The sequence below is a fragment of the Sprattus sprattus genome (assembly GCF_963457725.1).
Source record: "Sprattus sprattus genome assembly, chromosome: 2".
Classification (NCBI taxonomy): Eukaryota; Metazoa; Chordata; class Actinopteri; order Clupeiformes; family Clupeidae; genus Sprattus; species Sprattus sprattus.
In genome coordinates, this window is record NC_137921.1 from 23,487,573 (window position 1) to 23,509,569 (window position 21,997).

The 21,997-nt window shown below is 45.8% G+C and overlaps 2 pseudogenes across 2 annotated transcripts; both read left to right on the top strand.

The window, feature by feature from the left end:
* The first annotated feature begins 3,652 nt into the window (after window positions 1-3,652).
* LOC308381706 (trace amine-associated receptor 1-like) lies at window positions 3,653-8,026 on the top strand (annotated as a pseudogene). The gene is made up of 2 exons: window positions 3,653-3,773; window positions 7,395-8,026. The product of its transcript is annotated as a trace amine-associated receptor 1-like (transcript).
* Window positions 8,027-18,068: 10,042 nt separating this feature from the next.
* LOC308381717 (trace amine-associated receptor 1-like) lies at window positions 18,069-19,441 on the top strand (annotated as a pseudogene). Its single transcript has 2 exons — window positions 18,069-18,766; window positions 19,430-19,441. The product of its transcript is annotated as a trace amine-associated receptor 1-like (transcript).
* Window positions 19,442-21,997: the final 2,556 nt, after the last annotated feature.

The following is a 21,997-nucleotide window of genomic DNA, read 5'->3' on the forward strand; positions in this document are numbered from 1 at the left end:
GAGAGGTGAAATAAAATAAAATATGATGGGAAGCTAAGAAGATATCAACTACGCTTGTCTGTGCTGAAAACAACTGCAGATGGAGTCAAAATCGGTCAAGATTGAGTTATGTCACCCTCTGGTGGTAACCCTTGTTCATAATGCATTTTGATGTGTGTTGTTTGGGTAATGGCACTATTGTTGTTACTATGAGGAGGAAATGAAAAGTGCTCTTGTAACCATGAGGGCAGACTATGAGGAAAGTAAAATCAAAACCACTGAAGACTCGACCAGTTGAACAGACGAAAGAAAGCAAACAAACAACCACCATGGCTGAGCCAACAGTATTATCAAACTGGAATCTGTTGTCATTGTTTGTCACATTTGGCCACGTGTTTCTCATATATTGTATTTGGGTATTTACAGGATATTTCCATGGGTAGTTGAGAGCCCATTAAACATAATTAAATCCCTAATTCTGGCAGGTCCACTTAAAGGACATTGGAAACCTTTTCTCTCTCCTTATATACAGTTGTAGTTTATTTCATAGTTCTCTGCTCCAGGAAAAGTAAGGAGCGCCCCCTAAGAGGGTCTTGCCTAGGCCCCCTATTGTCTAGAGCCGGCCTCGTTCATACCCCACTTGTGGCATTCTCCCATAAAGACTTGTGTTGCCCCATCATAACACTGCATCTCAACAGGAAAAAGGCACCACTTGCTGAATCAAGCACACCAAGAATCACAATCTTTTGAAATAACAACTTTTGTAATGTGGACGTATTAAAAAAGGAGATTTTCCAGTTTAAAAAATGTCACCCTATAATCCATTTCATGCCCTGCTGTGACTTGTTGATGCAATAGACTTGCACACCTGGGACCATACAAAATAATATTGACGTAATACAGAGTGAGCAAACCACACCGGATTCAACTGTGGTTTCTGTGAAAGCCAGTGACCAATGTGTGTGAAGAAAATATTATGTTTACAAACACCTGTGTTAGCACCTCTGACTGCCTGCGAGTTGAAGAATCCCACTGCTCAGAAGCTGACAGGAGCGAAGGGGGTCAGGCTTCTCTCTCTTCATTAGAGGTGATACACAAACACAGGCCAACTATTAGCTAATAGTTCTATGCATATTCTGTCTTATTATTCAGGCCTAGACCTGGCCTGAAGGATGACATTAGTTGGAATGTTCACCTTTGTACTGTACTTGTGTAATTATTTTATAATATTGCACAGACACTGAGCAATTGACTACATGGTTTAGCACAATTTACCAGGAAACCCCCCTGAACTACTAAGAAATCATTTAAGGTCAGCGTACTTATTGCCTTAACCTCTACCTTCAGCAGTTATAAACAAATGAAGGTTGACTTACTTGATGAGACTGGAATAAATAGCTATATTGGAGATAAACAAAGTGCTGTCATCATGGGAACATTCACTTTTCACCCAGCTGAAAATATAAGTATGCTCATTGTACACATTATATCATGTGCCATTTGACATATGTGTAAAAACTAGGGCTGGGCATCGATTACAATTTTTAATCGCGATTAATTGCATGATTTCCATGATTAATCACGATTAATCACATACGCGAAATCCGATAATGAATTCAAAAGCAGTGTACAGTGCACTTTTATTTTAAATGTTCTGCCATATAAACGAAAGTGCCATAACATGTGTTGTGCAAACACTTTTAACATCAGTCAGCAGGTAAATAAAATATTCAGTGTAAATCTCAACTTAAACAATGTTATCAAAGCAAATACAAAATTCAAATGGATGTTAAAACTAAACTGGCCACAAAATCCTGAGCCACAATCATCTCATTAAAACAGGCAATTTAGGTATTAGCAGACATAAAAGGCCAGAACAATAATTAATTCAATATTGATGCAAAACAGACAAATATACTGAAAGGCTGTTGCTGCTCATCTGTTCAAGGGGAGCTCTGGCTCATTTAGGTATAGGTTTACCACGAGGATTTGTAACTGCTTTCTTTCTGTGGAACCCTTTTCACTGTAAGAAGGTTCAACAGAGGGATAAACAGATGTCCTGAAGACACACATTAAACAGTTTTGGTTTTTTCGTATTATTCAGAAGATTAGACTTCAGATCAGCACCAGACTTCAGGTGCTTCAGTTGAGAATCATCTCTACATAACCAGACTGTTAAGATCCCAGCGATCTAAGACATTTGTATTGCGATCGCTGCTTGTGTTCTGTTTGCTACTGTTTTACTACGTGTTTTCCTATGTTTGTTTTGTTCATCTGCCTTTCCCTGACCTTCAGTACTCACCAGTTTCCCTTTTTACCCGTGATTTGTTGGCCTAATTGTTTCTCCCTTGCCTTGTCAATTCCCCTTATTGTTTTCACCCGTGTATTGCTCATTTCCCATTCTTTTCGCTGAAAGTTTGTGCAGGAATTCGTTTCACCTGTGTTAATTATCCTTGCCCCAATTTATCGTTGATTGCTTTACCTGAAATGTTTCACCTGTGTAATTCTGTTCCCCCTGCTATATATTGTTCTGTCCCGCTTTAGTTCACTGTCGGATTGTAATTCTTTTCAATGCGGGTCAATTCCCGAACTCTGTCTTTTCCCGAGTGGTATTGTATACGATTTTCTGTTTTGTGATTTTCTGTGTTTTGCCCTTGGAATTCTGTTTGCCTGTTATATCTTTTGGACTTTCTGATTTTTGCTTTTCTGTGTTTGCCGTTTTGGAATTGTGTTTTTGCCCTTTTTGGAAATTTTGCGTGTTCTGTTTTTGGAAGAAAATAAATCTGAGTTTTTTTCAATCTGGTTTGCGATTGGGTCCTTGCCGTGAGAAAGCCTAACACAGACTGGTTTTTGACAAAGGGGATATAAGAATATAAGTCATTAGATCAATATATCGTATGCAGGAGTTATGCCAAAGCCACTAACAAAAGTTGCTACACAACGATGTCAGTATATGGACTAGGGCTGGGTGATCTGAACCAAAATAAATCATATCCCAGTATTTTAAGGCTGTATAAAGATAAACCGTATTTTGTATGATGTGGGCTATATGTGCAGTTGTCAAAGCTACATGTGAGAGGCCACATAATCACGATTATTTTGGTCAATATTGAGCTCATGATTATTTAACATAACTCTCTCAGTGTTTCCCCTAGTAGTTTTGTCAGAAGCGGTGAGGTTGTGGACATGGACATCAGCCAGTGCAGACATGAGCCAGTGTAGGCCTATGATGACGTAGGCCTGTGGTGACGTAGGCCTACACTGATTAATGGTGTACTGCCACTGCATCAACTCAAACCGAGCTGTTTAAGTTTTCATTTCAGGTAAATAAACATTTCATACTAAACACGTTGACATACTGTATGACAGATCAGAGTTTGGGCTTTTAGGAAGGCTCGTCTTCATAATCGTTGTGAGAAATAATTGTAATGAAATTTGATTGCCCATTGTAGTCATTTGAAAATGTATCAAACTAGTTGTATAGACACATATATTTAGTGTCTACTCACTAACACCAAATAATGGTCCTTTTGTCCAAAGATAACTAATGACCAGTTCTGAGGTTTGACTAACACCAGGGACACACCCAAGGGAAACAGGGCACATGACACTGGCATGACAGGGCAAAAGGGAGAAACAGCTCTGGACAATAGCCCCAGGATGACAAAGATAAATGGGTAACCTGCTGGTCATCATCACAGTGGCTCATTTCAAACAGCTCCACACTCCAACCAATTATCTCATCCAGTCGCTGGCGCCTGCTTGTGGGTGCTTTTTTGATGACACCTTACATGGTGCTGTCACCTCAGAGCCCGGACCTGCACCAGCCACGCCCACCTCAGCGCTCTCTCGCTCACACTCACCGGTGTATTGATCACTCGCACCTGCACACTCACTCACCTACATCACATTAAGTGTTCACAAGGACTAATCACATACACCTGTCACAGTCCCTTCTTATACCCCACTCACAATACACTCGGTGTCTGGTATCGCACATCGTAGGTTATCACACGTCTCAGTTCGTCTTGCATTCCTGTAAGATTCTCTGTCTCTGCTTGTTCTCCGTTCTGTTTTGCTAGTGTGTAGTTTAGTTGAAGTGTCCGAGTTAGACTCGTGTTTTGTTTACCCTCCTGGTTTTTGTTAGATCGCCCTTTTACTTTCAGAGCTTGGCTCTTTGTTTTGATTTTGTGTTCTTGTGAACCCGTGCCTTATTTCTAGCAGTGCTACGAGCCTGCGCCCCTCCTGGGCTGGACTACTACCGAGGAGCGAACACGCCCTGTGAAGCCGTTCGGCATCCCTGTTTATCTGTGCTGCATATCCATTCGCAAAATAAACAGTCATTCACGTAACCTCTGTGGTCTCGTCAAGTGTTCCGTGAAAGAATACCAGACCGATAGCCGGATGGATTCAGCCAGTTCAGAGGCCGGTCCCTGCCCAGGGGCTGGGTCGGCAGTTAGACCCCCTCCCTTCACCGGAGTTACCTCCGCCTATCGGGGCTTCTTGTTCCAGTGTACACTCATCCTCGAGATGGAGGCTCAGCGCTATCCGTCGGATAGGGCGAGGATCGCCTTCATCATCTCCCTTCTCCAGGGTCGGGCGCTTCGCTGGGCAGAGACGGTGTGGCATCAGGAGGGACCTGCCATGGGTTTGTACGATGCATTCATTCACCACTTCCGGGAGGTGTTCGCTGTCCCTGAGGGAGACTCCTCTTCCCAGGTCCAGCTGCTTCACCTACGGCAGGGCTCCAGGATGTCCTTTCAGGAATACACACAACAGTTCCGCACGTTGGCCAGTGAGATTGGCTGGGACGAGCCTGCTCTCATCACCGTTTTCCGCCAGGGGATCGAACCAGAACTACGGCTCCAGCTGGCGGGCTAAGACGACACGGTCGGCTTGGAGCGTTCATTCTGCTCGCCATTCGTGTCGATTCATCGCGTCCCTTCATCTCTTCGCGCCTGGCAGCCCACCAGGGGTAGAGACAGCGGCAAGGAGGAGCCCATGCACATTAACACACTAAAACTTTCCCCTGAGGAACGAGTTCGCCGGCACTCGCAGGGCTTGTGCCTGTACTGTGGGGGTAGGGGTCATGTGGTGGCGGAGTGTCCAACTCGCCCCACCCCCTCCGGGGTGAGTTCGAATCCACAAAAGGTTCAAATGTGTAATCCCCTATGTACCCCTGTATTACTAACTTCTCCTACTACTTCCCTCTACTTACTAACTTCTCCTTCTACGTCCCTCACAGCCCAAGCCCTGATTGACACAAAGCCCTGATTGGTCCGCTGGCAACTTCATTTCGGGGTCTTAATGTCAGCGGTTAGGTCTGCGACGCATCCCGAGCACCACTTCTTTCTCTTTGCACTCTATCACAGGTCACCCGCTCACGAGACGGCAGGTGCGGCAGTTCACCTCTCCGGTACAACTCAAGATCGGCCTCCTCCATAAGGAGGAGATCCAATTTCTCGTTCTGGAGGAGTCAACGGTCGACCTCATCCTTGGAAGGCCGTGGCTTCTCATACATTCGCCCGCGCTGAATTGGGAGACCGAAGAGGTGACAAAGTGTGGCCCCAAGTGCTTCAACCGCTGCCTCACCGTCGTCTCACGACCCACCACTGCGCCACCTCGTGTTCATCAGCCCATCACCACACCAGCACGACTGGCACTGCATGCCACCACGGTGGAGAGCACCAACACACAGGTCAGTCATCAGCTCCCCTCTCAGTACGCATCCTTCTCTGATGTTTTTGCATCTCACCTGTCCCCTCATCGCCTGGAGGATTGCTGCATCGACCTGTTGCCCGGTGAGTCTGTGCCGCGAGGAAGGGTTTACCCTCTCACTCTTCCGGAGGAAGGCCATGGACGACTACGTGCAGGAGGCACTTCAGCAGGGTTACATCCGGCCTTTCACATCCCCGGCGGCCTCCAGCTTCTTCTTCGTGAAGAAGAAGGAGGGAGGACTTCGGCCCTGCATCGACTATAATGCCCTCAACTCCATCACGGTCAAGATTGGCTATCCACTTCCCCTCGTCCCGTCCGCGTTGGAGCAGCTGCAGGGGGCTCAGGTGTTCACAAAGCTGGATCTTCGCAGCGCCTACAACCTCATCCGAATACGCGAGGGGCACGAGTGGAAGACGGCCTTCATCACCCCTAGTGGCCACTACGAGTACTGCGTGATGCCTTTCGGTTTGGCCAACGCCCCCTCCGTATTCCAAAGCTTCATGGACGACGTGTTCCGGGAGTACCTGAATCAATTCTTGATTGTCTACATCGACGATATTTTGATCTACTCTCGGAACGAGAAGGAACACGTCCAGCATGTCTCCCAGGTCCTCCAGAAGCTTTGTGTACACCACCTCTTCGCCAAGGGGGAGAAGTGTGAGTTCCACCTGGACCGGTTGAGGTTTCTGAGCTACTACATTAGCCCGGCCGGCATTAGCATGGACGAGGGGAAGGTGAGTGCCATCAAGACCTGGCCACAACCTAAGACGGTGAAGGAGCTGCAACGCTTTCTCGGCTTCACCAACTTCTATAGACGGTTCATCCGAGGCTACAGACAGATCACAGCGCCCCTAACCACTCTACTACGGGCCCAGCCGAAGTCCTTACCCTGGAACCAAGAGGCCGTCGCGGCCCTTACCCTGCTGAAGAACACCTTCTGGTGGCGTGGCATGGCCGAGTCAGTTCGTAGGTTCGTGGCTGGTTGCGCTGCCTGTGCCATGGCGAAGACACCCAGACAGCTACCAGCAGGGAAACTGCAACCGCTGCCCATTCCGTCAGGGTCCGAGGCCCTCAGGAGCGGTTCCTGGAGGGGGGGGGGGGGGGGGGTAAATGTCACGTCAGAGCCCGGACCTGCACCAGCCACACCCACCTCAGCGCTCTCTTGCTCACACTCACAGGTGTATTGATCACTCGCACCTGCACACTCACTCACCTGCATCACATTAAGTGTTCACAAGGACTTATCACATACACCTGTCACATACCCCACTCACAATACACTCGGTGTCTGGTATCGCACATTGTAGGTTATCACACGTCTCAGCTCGTCTTGCATTCCCGTAAGATTCTCTGTCTCTGCTTGCTCTTGCCTTGCTTGTTCTCCATTCTGTTTTGCTAGTGTGTAGTTTAGTTGAAGTGTCCGAGTTAGACTCGTGTTTTGTTAACCCTCCTGGTTTTTGTTAGATCGCCCTTTTACTTTCAGAGCTTGGCTCTTTGATTTGATTTCGTGTTCTTGTGAACCCGTACCTAATTCCTAGCAGTGCTGCAAGCCTGCGCCCCTCCTGGGCTGGACTACTACCGAGGATCGAACGCGCCCTGTGAAGCCGTTCGGCATCCCTGTTTATCTGTGCTGCATATCCATTCGCAAAATAAAGTCATTCAAGTAACCTCTGGTCTCGTCAAGTATTCCGTGACAGGTGCGGTCCGTGGAAAACTGCTGGTATTTGGGTCATTTTTATTGCAAGATTCACTCGAGCATTGATGTGATGCTATGCAACGCATCCATTTTCAATCTGTGTCTCATTGCTATCGACAGATACTATATTATTTGCCACCCTCTTGGCTACCAAACCACCATCACTCCCTCCGTGACCGTGGTCATGATCTGTATCAGCTCGAGCGTTCCTGCCCTAGTTGGATTCGGGATGATTTTCCTCTAGCTCAACATTATGGGCTTTTAGGAGTTTTACTACAACAATTTCTACTGTGAAGGAGCTTGCATTCTCTTTCAGGGTGGACTGTCTGGGGCTTTGTCCTCCATTCTTTCATTTTACATTCCAGGAGTCATAATGCTCTGCATATATGCAAAGATTTACCTCATTGCGCAGAAACAAGCACTGTCAATTCAAGACAAGCACAATATGAATGGGACCTCTAGGATAATCCATCAGCTGCTTACAAACTGGAGAGAAAGGCAACCACATTTGCCATTATTATGGGTGTATTTTTGGCACTCTGGCTGCACTTTTTAGTTTGTAACATAATTGATCCATTTGTTGGTTATTCCATACCTGGATGTGTGGATAGGTTATTTAAATTCAAACTGTAACCCTATTGTGTATGCCCTATTTTAAATCTGGTTTAGAAATGCGTTCAAAATTATCTTGTTTGGGAAAGGTTTTCGGCAAAATGATGGTGGCAATTCGGTGGTAGCCAAACAAATTGGAAATACAAGTACATTGAAAAACTCTCTATTTTGTATTTTAGTTATTAATTTAGACACATGAAATGTGTGCCCCTTATACTTTCAAACGTGTTTTTTTAAGACACTGTTGTTGGGGGCCTTTTCTATTGGTGGAATTTTAAAGCCTGATGAAACAGTGGGAGGAGAAAATGTTGTCACTGTGTCTTTCACTCGAAACACATTATAAATTAGATCCTCCCTCTTCAATGACAGGCTTTATGAGTATCGCTTCTCTCAGGTAATGCCACTGAAGAAATGGTTCCCTCTCTAATCATATGACAACTTCTCCTTTTCAAGTGAATACTGATATTGTGAACTGTTTGAAAAAAAAATTAAGTCAAAGTAAATGTTTATAATTGAATCTGATCTTGTAATTCAATTCAATTCAATTCAATTTTATTTGTATAGCGCCATAACAATACAATTGCCTCTCGGCGCTTAACAGAGCCCAGAGCCTGAACCCCCTTAGTGCATGCACAACGGCAACAGGGGCAAGAAAAAACTCCCTGTTAGGCAGGAAGAAACCTTGAGCAGAACCACGGCACATAAGGGGGGACCCATCTGCTTGAGGTCGGCCGGGTGGAGACAGGAAGGTGGGACGGGGGGAAGGGGGGAAGGGGAAGGGTAGTGTGGCAGAAGGGGAAAGGAAGCAACAGGGGCAATACACAGCCAGCATTTGGTCACTGGACATATGTGTACATACATCTGGTGGTAAATACATGATACAGACAAGACCAGATTACTGTGGCAATAGGGTTACTGTTACAGGGGTAGGGGATGTAGGGACAGAGAAACATTTAGGTGGAGGCAATAATGTATATTGTACATAAATGCTAGCATAGGGTATTGGGTAGAGTAGGTGTACGGCAATGCAGTGGCAGTGGGTGCGGTTGGCCGAGGGTTTCTCTAGGTAGACCAGGTAGAGAGACTACGTGCAGAGTGGTGGGGGTGGGGAGGGAAAGTTCCACATCCATCAGCGATTGGAACACGCCAGGCTCCGGGGAGGCAGTGGACCTTGCAGGGGCCGCTTGTTGAAGGGGGGGGTGTGGACATCTCGGACCATGGAGCTGCCGATGACCAGGGTGGGGGTCGTCACATCCAGCGGGAGAAGTCGTCAAGGGGATGATGACTGAGTTGAGGGCCCAGGATGGGGAGCAGGGCGTGGGCGATGCTGGTGTTGCTCTGGAGCCGGTCTGCAGGGGCGTTTCGGGGCGGGCTGAGGAGGGGAGTTATCAGGCCCAGGAGGCTCCTCCTGATCCATCTAACAAACAGGAAATGACGAATCAGTCTGCAGGTCTGTCAGTCGGGAATCAGCACGAACAAACACACAGATGAATCATTTCACCAACCAGGGACATGTCACCTGTGTGTCGGTTTGCCTGTTGCATATTGCAATACTTAGATATGTTTAGTTTTTCTGGCATTGAACATTTTGTTTTTTGTTGTGATCTGTTTGCCGGGGCCGTACATGCATCCACTCGGCAAACAGGAAACACAATTGATGTTGCGGTACTAAATTACAAGTAGTAATTTAATTTGTTTTTTGTTGTGATCTGTTTGCCGGGGCCGTACATGCATCCACTCGGCAAACAGGAAACACATTTATAATAACTACTTACTGGCCGAGAGTGAGGTCATGCAGGTAAATATCAGACAGAGGCCGTAAGGTATCGACCGAGCGATAGCGAGGTTGATGCTGCGGGGCCGAAGTCTGATATACCTGCATGACCGAACGGTCGAGGTTAGTAAGTTGTTTATTATATGGCATTTAAGCTCTTTTCATTTTGAAAATAAATGGTAATTGTAAATAGAAATCATGTCGTTTTGTTCAGCTCTCAAGTCTTCTCAGGACACAGTGTTTCAGGTGTTGCCTAGCAGACAATGACTTGCTAACTTCAAGTTACAATGATCAATAGAAAACGGACAACAGGGCTCAGCTTTAATGGCTTTAATTTACAGTTAAACACAAGGTTCCTTATCGCAGAAACTGCGATATAATAAGCGGGACTTGACCTAGTGTCATGGACTTGTTCGAAGAACTTATTCATTCACGCCGCTAGGCAGGGAGAAGTGCGCCGGGCTCTGGCCTAGCCCCCACCGGAGCCTATAAAACCCAAGGCGCGCTTCTCCATCTTCCTTTTCAAAATCTTCGCGTAAGATTAGGACGTTCCAAGGACTATTCGACGCTCCATTACAGACGGTCGTATTACTTGTTTCTATTTTAAACTTAACTCGATATGAGCTGGTGAGTTAAAGGTTCTCTAACCTTCACTACCTCAAGAGTGCTACAAGTTCGATTCGTCGTACAGAAAGTCGAGTTTCACTGTCTAACTTGTAAGGCTGGCCGGTCTCTGACCAGCCTGCTAGCGTGGTTTGATAGCCTACTAGCTTGGTTTGCTAGCCTACTAGCTTGGTTGGCTAGCCTACTAGCATGGGGCTAGCCTGCTAGCTTGGGTTGCTAACCTCTGGTTTACGGTGATAGTGTGCTCTTTTAATCTTTCTTGTGTTTCAGATATGTCGCGCCAAGCATACCCTGACGGTGGTCATGCTTGGGAGAAGGGCGACCGCTGCTGGAGGCAGCTTGAGCGGTGACGCCCCGGTGTGACATTTGTGTGGCTATGTCTATAGCCAGGGCCCAGAGGCGTCTCGCGTTATGAGAATGCACCGACGTAGGAGGGGGCGAGTCTAGCGCCGACCGGGGAGCGTTCCCCGGTAGGGCTGGGAGTCCCTCTGGCCCCAGGCAGTTCAGCGTCCGGTAGCCACCCTGGGTGACAGCCAGTCGCGACTGCCCTCTTGGTCGCCCAAGACCCTGAGATGGTGGCGCTACCCTCCGGTTTTTCCCGATCTCCCCGGAGCACATAAACCACTAAGTCGGAAAGTCTGCTCGACTACTCCGACGAACATGCCTCAGGAGAGGAGGCGAGTATGGAGCTGGACCGGTGCCGCGGGCTTCCCCGGTTACATCCACTAGGCATACCTCGGTCTCCCTCGCCTGGCCACGTGGGTGGTCAGGCATAGGCTGGCTCTGGTGGAGATAGCCTATTAGCGGCTGGGCAGGCAACATGTTCTACGAGCACGGCTGCGCTGCTACAGCGCTAGCAGGCGAAGCTCCTGACAGAGCTGGCAGCATCGCGGGGTAGCAGTCAGGAGATCCGTCCCGAACGCTGCAACTCTCAGACTCTGGGGAGAGTCATGGGAGCCAGCGTGGCAAGCCAAATTGAGGAGGAGCAAAAGAACGAGGAGGCATTGCAGGTTTGGATGCCTCGCTCAAGCAGCTCCGAGCCCCCGCAGTCATCGGGACAGCGAACCCCGAGTGCGGGGCATGAGAAGTGAGTTCCGCTCACCCACACCTCGGCAAAGGTGAAGGCGGGAATCGAAATCAGTTCTTGCCCGCTACGCAGCCGCAAGCGCAGCAGCCAGCTCGCTCCACGCAGGGCGCTACCCACACGGGACGACAGCGCACTGCTGATCGTGGCAAGGGCCACAACAAACACCCCGCCACCTGAAATTCGGTCGTTGACCATGAAGCGGGGTGAGGTGGATCCATGGCCACCAAGGAAAACTACACGTTGCTCACAGGCAGAGCTCATGTCAAGCACCGTAAAAGTATTCCACCAAGCACCACATTCCCACATGTCATAACCACTGCCCCTTTGGGCCAGACATAAGGCATGCTTGTGTAACTTCCCCCACGTTGTTCGTACACCCAATTGTATTCGTACACTATGCGGGGGACACCCCAGATCTAGCCACCCCAGAGCTCTCCCTAGGCAGAGCGGTGGCAGGTCTAGAACTATTGAATAATGAGCGGGCCTAGGTCCCGATCAATTCTACTTGAAGCACAGCTTGGCAAGCTGCGCGGACAGTTGGCTCACATTAACAGCGTCACTGTAGGTGTTTAATACAATAACAGTGGGTTACGTACAGCAGTTCACCCGCCCCCTCCGAGGTTCGGCGGTGTGACCCGGTCAGTTCAGAGGTTTGCATATGCTCCACTCAGTCAGCGGTGGTGCAAGCCTGCCATCTAGTGGTAGCACACTTGCATCGACCCGACCTGTTAATACAGAGGCAAGGGCGCTGGGTGCCTCTGAGCTATGCATGGACACTTCATCATCCCCAAGACGGATAGAAGTTGTCGTCCAGTACTAGATCGACGTAAAATGAACAGAGCACTTAATAAATTGAAGTTCAGGATACTGACCCCACGCACGCTCGTTCAGTTCATACAACCAAACGATTGGTTTGTGTCGCTAAGATCTAAAGAAAGCATATTTTCATATACCGACTCGCCACAGACATCAGAGATTCTGAAGGTTGCATTCGGAGGAACTGCATGCCAATTTCGTGTTCCCCCGTTCGGCCTGTCTTGGCTGCGTATTCACGAAATGCGCAGAGACAGCCATCGCTACGTAGAGAGAGGGAGGAATACGCTTTCTCCCTTGTCTCTATGGCTGGTTAACATGTGCCCACTCAAAGTCAGCGGTGGTGCAAGACTGCCATCTAGTGGTAGCACACTTGCATCGACTCGGCTCGTTAGAAAAAACAGAGGCGAAAGCGCTACGTACCTCGACATTGCGCTCCATTCCTAGGCATTGTACTAGACTCTACCCCAATGAAGGTCAGTCTGTCCCCAGCGGGAATAAAAGCCATCCAATCATGCACACGCCGGTTCAAGCGAACACAGGCGGTAACGTCCCTCTGCCTTCAAAGGCTTCTGTGGATGATGGCATCAGCCGCGGTAGCGCTGCCTCGAGGACTATTACGCATGGGGCCATGTCAAATATGGTACCTCTCCCTGAAGCTCAGCTCCACTGAGGACAGGTACAGTAAGCTGGTGGTGAACGCCAGATGCATGATAGAGGGTCATCATGCGCGTATAAGAAGGGACAACACCTCCGCTATGGCATATATATAAACTGCCAAAGAGGGTTCGTTCTCAATTACTGTTTCAATGGGCGAACCGCCTACTCCGTGGACAGCGGCGTATTTCCCCCTGATCAGAGCAGTAAGCTACACATGCCAGGCCTGCTCAACTACGGAGCAGACCTTTTATCAAGAGGCAACCCCCGGGCGGCAGACGGGTGCCTGCACCCTCAGGTGATAGAACTGATATAGCAACGCTTTTACAAAGCAGAGGTGGACCTGTTTGCCAACAGGGAGAACACCTGTTGCCCACTGTGGTTCTAGCTGGGGGCGACAGCCCCCGATTAAGCATAGACGCGCTAAGCAATGGCTGAGCTTACGTCTAGATGCGTTTTTCCCCAGAGCTGTGGCAGCTCAGAGTTGTCACCTGAAAGGCATAGGCTCCTAGCCCCAGGTTCATCTGACTCAGTGGTGGCAACGATACAGAGCACACGGACCGCTTCGACCCGGTCTCTATATACGTTAAAATGACGCAGTTTCGAAAGGTGGTATGTTGCGCGTCAACATGATCCTATCAACTGCGCGCTGGGCGTCATTCTGGAATTTCGCCAGCAGTGATTTGAGGAGGGGAAGGCTGCTTCCACTCCCAAGGTTTACCTAGCAGCCATCTCCGCCGGCCACGCAGGTATTTATAATAAACCCCCGGGCTATCATCCACCAGCGCGGCTGGTGTGAGACGTATCAGAGTGCCGGGCAGGCACCCGGTGCCGCCATGGGATTTACTGATGGTGTTACGTGCTCTGACAGGGCCTCCATTGTGCCCCTATAGACAGCGGACATAAAATGTGTTTCGTTGAATACGGCGCTGTTGCTGGCACCTGTGTCAGCAAAGCGCATTGGTGACAGGCACGCCCTGTCCGTCAGTCCATCGTGCCTTCAGTTCTCGATCGCTGGGGACAAGACAGGGATGATAGCCTACCTAATGCTGCATACACACCTAAGGTGGTAGCAGCACCGTTTCGTAATCAGGTGATTGAGTTGGCAGAGTTCTCGCCTCCTCCGTTTGCTTCGGCAGAGGAGGAGCGTTTGAATACGCTGTGTCCGGTGCGCGCTCTCCGTTGTTGGAGCGCACCAAGACGTTCCGACGATCAGATCAGCTGTTTTTGTGCTTCGGGGCACGGGAAAAAGGCAGACCTCTGTCTAAACCAATCCTCTATCGTTGGATAGTATACAAGTCTTATAAAGGTTTGTCTCTGGACCCCCGGCAAGGCGGCGTGCGCACTTCGTGCACACTCGACGCGTCGGGTTGTCTTCTTCCTGAGCCTTGTTAAAAGGCGTCTCAGTGGAAGAGATATATGAGGCAGCAAGCTGGAGTTCTCGCCACACTTTCATTAGATTCTATATGTTAGATGTGGCTGAGACCAATTTTTTAGTTACAATGCGTTCTGCAGCCAAGCGATCTCCGAATCACCAGAGCCTAGGAATAAATAAATAGTGCAGGTGTTCATCAGCTCTTACGTTGTAAAAGGCAGTGAACAGAGCCCTAAACATTGACAGATTAGTTGATGTTAGAAAGTACTCTACAGGATGGCGATCTCCGAATCCCCAGACCCGGAGGAGAGTTACGAGTTTTATGTGTTCGTCAGCTTCTACGTGGTAGAATGCAGTGAACAAAGACCTAAACGGTGACCGTTTAGTGGTGTACTAAAAATAACTCTAGGCTTACGATCTCCGAATCTCCAGAGTCTGAAGAGAGTTACGAGTTGTATGTGTTTGCCAGATTCTACGAGGTAGAATACAGTGAACAAAGCCCTAAACGTTGACAGTTTAGTGGTCTTTTAGGAAATAACTCTGAAGGCCGACGATCTCCGTATCTCCAGAGCCTGCGGAGAGTGACGAGTTTTATATGTTTGTCAGCTTCTACGTGGTAGAATGCAGTGAACAAAGCCCTAAACGTTAACAGTTTAGTGGTGTAGGTTATTAAAAATCACTCTGTAGGCTGACGGTCTCCGAATCTCCAGAACCTGAGGAGAGTGTTTTGTGTTCATCGGCTCTATTGAAGGAGTGCCATGAACAAGATACTAAACGTGAGAAGGTTTAGTAAGATATGTGTTCATCAGCCTCGGCTTGGCTAACGCAATGAACTAATTAATGGGTAATCCTATGATCAGGGAGATCGGTGATCCCCTTGGCTATGTGCACATTGAGAACCTAGCGTTCACAAGCACGGGTAAGGCCCTATGAACGTTCACCACCAGCTGCTGTATGAACCTCCGTGAGGGCAAAGCATAATAAAGTTGGGGTGATATGGCAATCACTGTATTTACACGCGCTAATGGAAACTGTCCCGCTTATTATATCGCAGTTTCTGCGATAATGAACGTCTCGGTTACTTACGTAACCTCGGTTCCTTAAGCACGGAACAAGATATAATAATAGTTGCGTGATACAGTGTTTTTTCTTCTTTTGGGTGGGTGTTTCGACGCTCAGATTTTGATCCAAGGAAGATGGAAAAGCGCGCCTTGGGTTTTATAGGCTCCGGTGGGGGCGGGGCCAGAGCCCGGCGCACTTCTCCCTGCCTAGCGGCGTGAATGAATAAGTTCTTCGAACAAGTCCATGACACTAGGTCAAGTCCCGCTTATTATATCTTGTTCCGTGCTTAAGGAACCGAGGATACGTAAGTAACCAAGACGTTTTCAAACTATAGTAGTCAAGTCTTCATCATCACTTTCAATAACACATTTTCGCTGCTTCTGAAGACCTATAAAGTATTACCCGATATCAAAATGTTCGCGGAGTCTTGAGTCTTTATTCTTCAACTCTCATCAACTGTCATGTTACCACGACCATAGATATCTATAATAAAGGCTGGATATCCTGCCTGCGTTTCTGGCCGACGGAGTCGAATGTCCGCACATTTCGGCCATTTTGAGGACAGTATAGCTCACTCCCCCTTAACATTGTGTTGGTAGTGGTACTTTTTAAATAACCAGAACTTGCTCAATTTTCAACCGATTTTCAAACGGGTTGGTTTGTTATAAACGTAAGATATTTCTTATGGCACTTCATACTTATGAAGAATTATAAACATGGGTTTTCATATGAAAATAACATTGACAGGTCTCTGACAGGTCTCGTTTCAGGGGAGTGTTCAATAGAGCAGATTGCACAAAATTCTGGCATCTTCATTGGCAATAAAGTCAGCAATTTCCTGTCGAAATCATAATGTAAGATGTTTAACAAACCAACCCGATTGGAAATCATGTGCAACTTAAGTTATATTGAAAAGAAAGAACAATTACTCGCCAATTGATGTAAAATGACTGATACACAATAGCCGTGATACACAATTAAGCTGCACATTTCAACATGTTCAAGCATTCAGAATTATTACCAAGGTAATGACGATTGTAAATCAAGTCATTTGTAAATCCGTCAAAATTTCCGCGAGATAAGAGTGTAAACGATTGTGAAGATCACTGCATCACCTAACGTACCACTGATCCCTACCGGAAGCTATACTGTCCTCAAAATGGCCTCCTGTGCGGACATTCAAGAGTCTGCCATAATCCATCTATCCTTTATCTAAGATATCTATGACCACGACATTCAACTGGTTTCCTGTTCTCAGATAATTTCATAATAGGAGTCCTGATTCTATCAATACATGCTCATGGCTGTTGATATATCGCTAATTTTTAAGGATGTAATGTTTAGTACTTGGTACATGGTATCACTCATTTTTAAGATTGATGGGGTGTGCAATAAGAATACTTATCAGACCTCAGACCGGCTAGAACGTCAATACGCGGCTGGCATGACTACCCATTAGCCAATCAGAATGCTCGTACTGTCGTTGCCATATAATAATGTGTAGTATTTTGATGATCGCTATGACAATAGCAGCATTATCATAATAGAGTGATCTTATTACAGTGCATGAAATGCCCTGTATTGTTATTCCTAGGCTTCTTCTTCTTCTTCTTCTTCTTCTTATTCTTGTTACCTTTTTCTGCGATTAATTCAGCCCGAACCGCTTAACGTAGAAACTTCATTCAAACTTTGTCGCGTAGGTCTTGTAAACGACACTTATGCTATGTATTTTTCACTTTTCTAAACGTTATACTTTTTAAGATATTAAAGAAAAACGAATATACATTTCTCCCATTGACTTACATTGGGCCATTATGACATCATAATAGGGTCTTTAAACTGGCTTGCACCTGTGCTTTACTGACACCTGTGCCAAATCCAAAGAACCTCTTCTCTCTCTGTCCCTCTCAATTTAACTGTAACTAGGAACATTAAGACACCATCCATTCTCTATTCTTTTTTCTCTCCATCTCTCCATCTTTCTCTCTCAATCAACTTTCTCTCACACTCAATCTCTCTTCTTCACTCCATTTTTATCTCCTTTTTTCAATACTTTCACTCTCTCTATCTCTTCATCCAGAGCCACTCTTGTTCACTCTTCTTTCCTTCTTCCACTCTTCTTTCCTTTCTTATTTTCTTCTTCCATTTTTCTTTCCTTCTTCCACTCTTCTTGCCTTTCTTTTTTCCTTCATCCATTCTTCTTTCCTTCTTCCACTTTTCTTTCCTTTCTTCACTCTTCTTTCCTTCTTACACTCTTCTTTCCTTTCTTCTTTCCTTCTTTCACTCTTCTTTCTTTTCTTATTTCCTTCCTCCACTCTTTATTTGGTTTTGGAATTGTCTTTCTAGAATTCAATATTTTAGGAATGGAAGAATTTTATGACAATGTCACCTGTAAAGGTGGTTGTGTTTTGTTATTAGTGTGCTTGCCCGCAGGGGCGGACCTAGCACAGTTGGCGCTCTAGGCGAGCTTCACTCCTGGCGCATTATGATGCCTGGCATGTAGAAAGACAGTACAGATGACAAAGAACTTGAAAACAAACTGTGTAGGAATATGCAGCTACCTTCACACACAATACTGTTATAGAGCTCCTCAATACCTACAAGATTAAACTCTTTAAAGACCACCCCAAAACCAAATATAGATGACACAACCCAGCTGATAGAAATCATTATGCGATTTGTTGAATCATGCTGGTATTTGGGGAAATTATTCTGCAAAATTCACACAAGTGCATCTATGACGTGTTGTACTGCATCAACTATAAATCTTACAATGATTTACAATGATTACTATTGATCGGTACTATGCCATAAGTCAACCTCTATTGTATAAGTCAAAGATAACCATTTCAGTTGTGATAATAATGATTTCTATCAGCTGGGTTGTGTCATCTATATTTGGTTTTGGGGTGGTCTTTAAAGAGTTTAATCTTGTAGGTATTGAGGAGCTCTATAACAGTATTGTGTGTGAAGGTAGCTGCATATTCCTACACAGTTTGTTTTCAAGTTCTTTGTCATCTGTACTGTCTTTCTACATGCCAGGCATCATAATGGCCTGTATATATCTTAACATTTTTGTTGTTGCACAGGAACAAGTCAGATCAATTCTAGCCATTATTATGGGTCTCCTTTTTTTTATCAATGATCCCATTTTCTCTTCTTTTTTCAATTGATCCACACTTGGGTTACAGAAGTCCAATAATAGCACATGATATACTTGGCTGGGTAGTTGGCTTCAACTCTACAGTTAATCCGTTTGTATATGCCTACTTTTACAGGTGGTTTAGGCAAGCGTTTAAAATCATTTTTTCAGGTAAAATATTTCAACAGCATTCATCAAGAACCATGCTGACTGCACTGAGATATTTTGTATGTTATCAGTCAACCCTAAACTGTACCATCTTGAATGGTTTTATTTTCTGAGCATGACTAATGTTCACAGACAACAAATATGAAATTGTGTATTGTTGCTGTCAAGGCTTAATATCTTTTAATATTCACCAATGTTTTGAATAAAAGTGAATTCACAACACTTTATAGAGAGATAATTAGGCAAAAAACAGTGTTAAAAACTTAAGCCATTAATATCAGTTCCAAGAGCCTACTACTTATTTGATGTGTTATTTATGTTTAATGAACATACAGTATATCTGGCTATTTATACAGTCTCACTATACCAACAGAATTTCATGTTTTTTCTTCTGCCAGATTCTTCTTTTAAGTGATAACAGCCACCAAGGTGTCCCATTATACAAAATGAATGGACAAAGTGGAGGCAAAAAAAACATTAATTTTGTATAACGGAACTTGAAGGCCTTTATCCACTTTATATTCCGGTTGCCACACATTTAGGCATGCATGTATAGCCCACACAGGAAACATTAAGTTCTGTTTAAAAAGAAGGCAAGGTGTCGGGTTTATTTGGTTTTGGAATTGTCTTTCTAGAATTCAATATTTTAGGAATGGAAGAATTTTATGACAATGTCACCTGTAAAGGTGGTTGTGTTTTGTTATTAGTGTGCTTGCCCGCAGGGGCGGACCTAGCACAGTTGGCGCTCTAGGCGAGCTTCACTCCTGGCGCCGCCCCCCCACCCCCCCCCCCCGAAAACGGAATTGCAACTTCCAAACGCTATTTTGCCTTGTAAGACTGCAATTATTTCACATAAACACAACAACGATCGCAGCAAATAGACTGTGTTACCGTCACACACCTGTATAAACTCAGTCCCAACACAGAACAACGACATGCAATAAGAACAGTAAGGAACAGGAACATCGTTAGTGGATCACACATAGTAAAGTATGCGCCCGCCGCACGGCATTATGGGGCGAGTATGCCGGCACGTTACAGTATGTATTATCATTATTTGTTAAATTTAGCTTTGTGGCGAAATGTATTTTTTCACTTCAATGTCGTTAAAAGAATAAGTTATTTTGCGCATAGGCATACGTGATATTGTTGTGTTCATTAGTGTTTTCATGATAACATATTGCAGCAACCCTTAATGTGTATTGTACATCATAAGTACATTGGCCTGCACCTTGCTAGATTTCATCATCATTAGTTTCATCTGATTAACAACGATAAGGAGAGCAAATTGATGAGCTCTCTAATCCTGCCCGTCTAGTCATGCACGCCGTTGGGCTTAAACCTCTTCATAAAACACACACACATTCGAATCAAATGCCTTACTATGATAGCATGTTCTGACGATACCAATGAAGAACATACCCCTCCGTTTCGGTCATTGGCTCATTTCACCTTAATGGTAGATTTATTTTTTAATATTGAAATATTAGTTGGAGATATAGAAGCGGCGCCAAGTATGTGCCCGGGGAAAGACAAAATTGTGTTTTTTTTCGGGCGCATTATTTGGCGCTCCCCCTCTAGATGGCGCTCTAGGCCGCCGCCTAAACCGCCTGTAGGAAAGGCCGCCACTGCTTGCCCGAAGTGTTGCCAGGTACGCGGTTTTACCGCGGAATTGGGCTTCTTTTGAAGTGTTGCCGCGGGTTAAATTCTCTGTCCGCTGGTTCGCGAAGACCTATTTTGCATGCAAATTATATGAATACAAATCCATATTTTAAATCAAATGATTTATTTATACCCAAATCCTACCAAACTTCAGATCAGCACGTACACACATGGGGCATGTGACGCGACACAAGCACCATGCTCTCAGTCTGCCACGAGACTCCCAGACCCACCGCTAAAAAAAATAGATATCTACTATCTATCTAGCTGTCATAGCTGATAGCTCATATACTACTACCGTAAATCCTCCAATTGTGGCCGGGGCTTTTATTTACTTAGGCTGCACAGCGCTCCGGCCTTTATTTGGGGCAGGCTTGTATTAGGGGCAGGCCTTTATTTCTTACTTATCTTCTGTTATAGAATTGTATTATTTAAATAATTGCAGTAGGCTAATCTAATTCATTGCATATGCGTTCAACACTTCCTGCACATCGCGTAGCGCTTTAGGTGCGGTGTGTCAACGTAAAAAATAAACATCGGAGTTATGGTCTCCACTGTCAGTCACGGAGAAAAAGATTCCCAAAGCCTTGATTTTAATCATTTTTCTAGACACTCTATTATGCTTATCGCGGACTGAAAAAATGTATTCAACGACCTGGTTTGATATCCAGCCTAACTTTCTTTCTACCTCCACCTGCTAGTCGTAGCCTATCGCATTCGTCTCGGGTCAATGTCAAACTTCTTTGCTGCTTTTTCTCCCGAATGTTCTTCAGCAATCAATCAGCATACACCATCTCTTTGAATTTAATATCAAAGTTACGTAAGTCTACAACTGTTTTATGATACCTTCTGGAAAAAGTAACCTAGCCAACTGAAACGTTACAGATAAACAACAGTAGGCTATACGATACGTGCATTTAGGCTAAACATTCGCCTAGTAGTCCTACGTGGGGAAATGTCTTTTTTTTTTTATTGCCAACAGCCCATGAAATTAGCCAACAATATTACATATTATAATATTAAACATGAGGAGAACATCTATTTGTGAAATGCATTCAATTAAATTGTGATGCCTACTTTGAGCCGAAGGACTGATGCTGGTAGGCTACAGTAATAGGCTACTTTATTTTACCCCCGGCTTGTATTCGGGTCCAGGCCTTTATTTGTTCATATGGACCACGACCCCGGCTACTATCTGAAGCCCGGCTTCTAATTGAATCCCGGCCACAATTGGAGGATTTACGGTATCTATGTCTAGCTGATATACTACTATCTATCTAGCTGTCACGTTAACACAGTGTTTTTTGAAGGAACAATATTGGGCTGGTTTTTGGGCTGGTTGTATTGGCCATTGGGCTGGTTTTGGGCTGGTTTTGATTGGCCTTTGGGCTGGTTTTGTCACACAGACCTGGCAACCCTGGGAAGCACACTATTGTTCTTCATAAATTTTCTTTATTCCGCCCGTTTTTCTTGCATCGAATCAGGCCTCGCTCGTTCGAGGTACAGACGCCGTTCAAACACCGAAACGTCCGGCCCGATCCGGTGCAACCTGCTATATCTTTTCGTGGCGGTTCTCCTTGCCACCCCTTTTTTATTCCTCTTTTTCATCACCTTTTTCTGTCATAGAC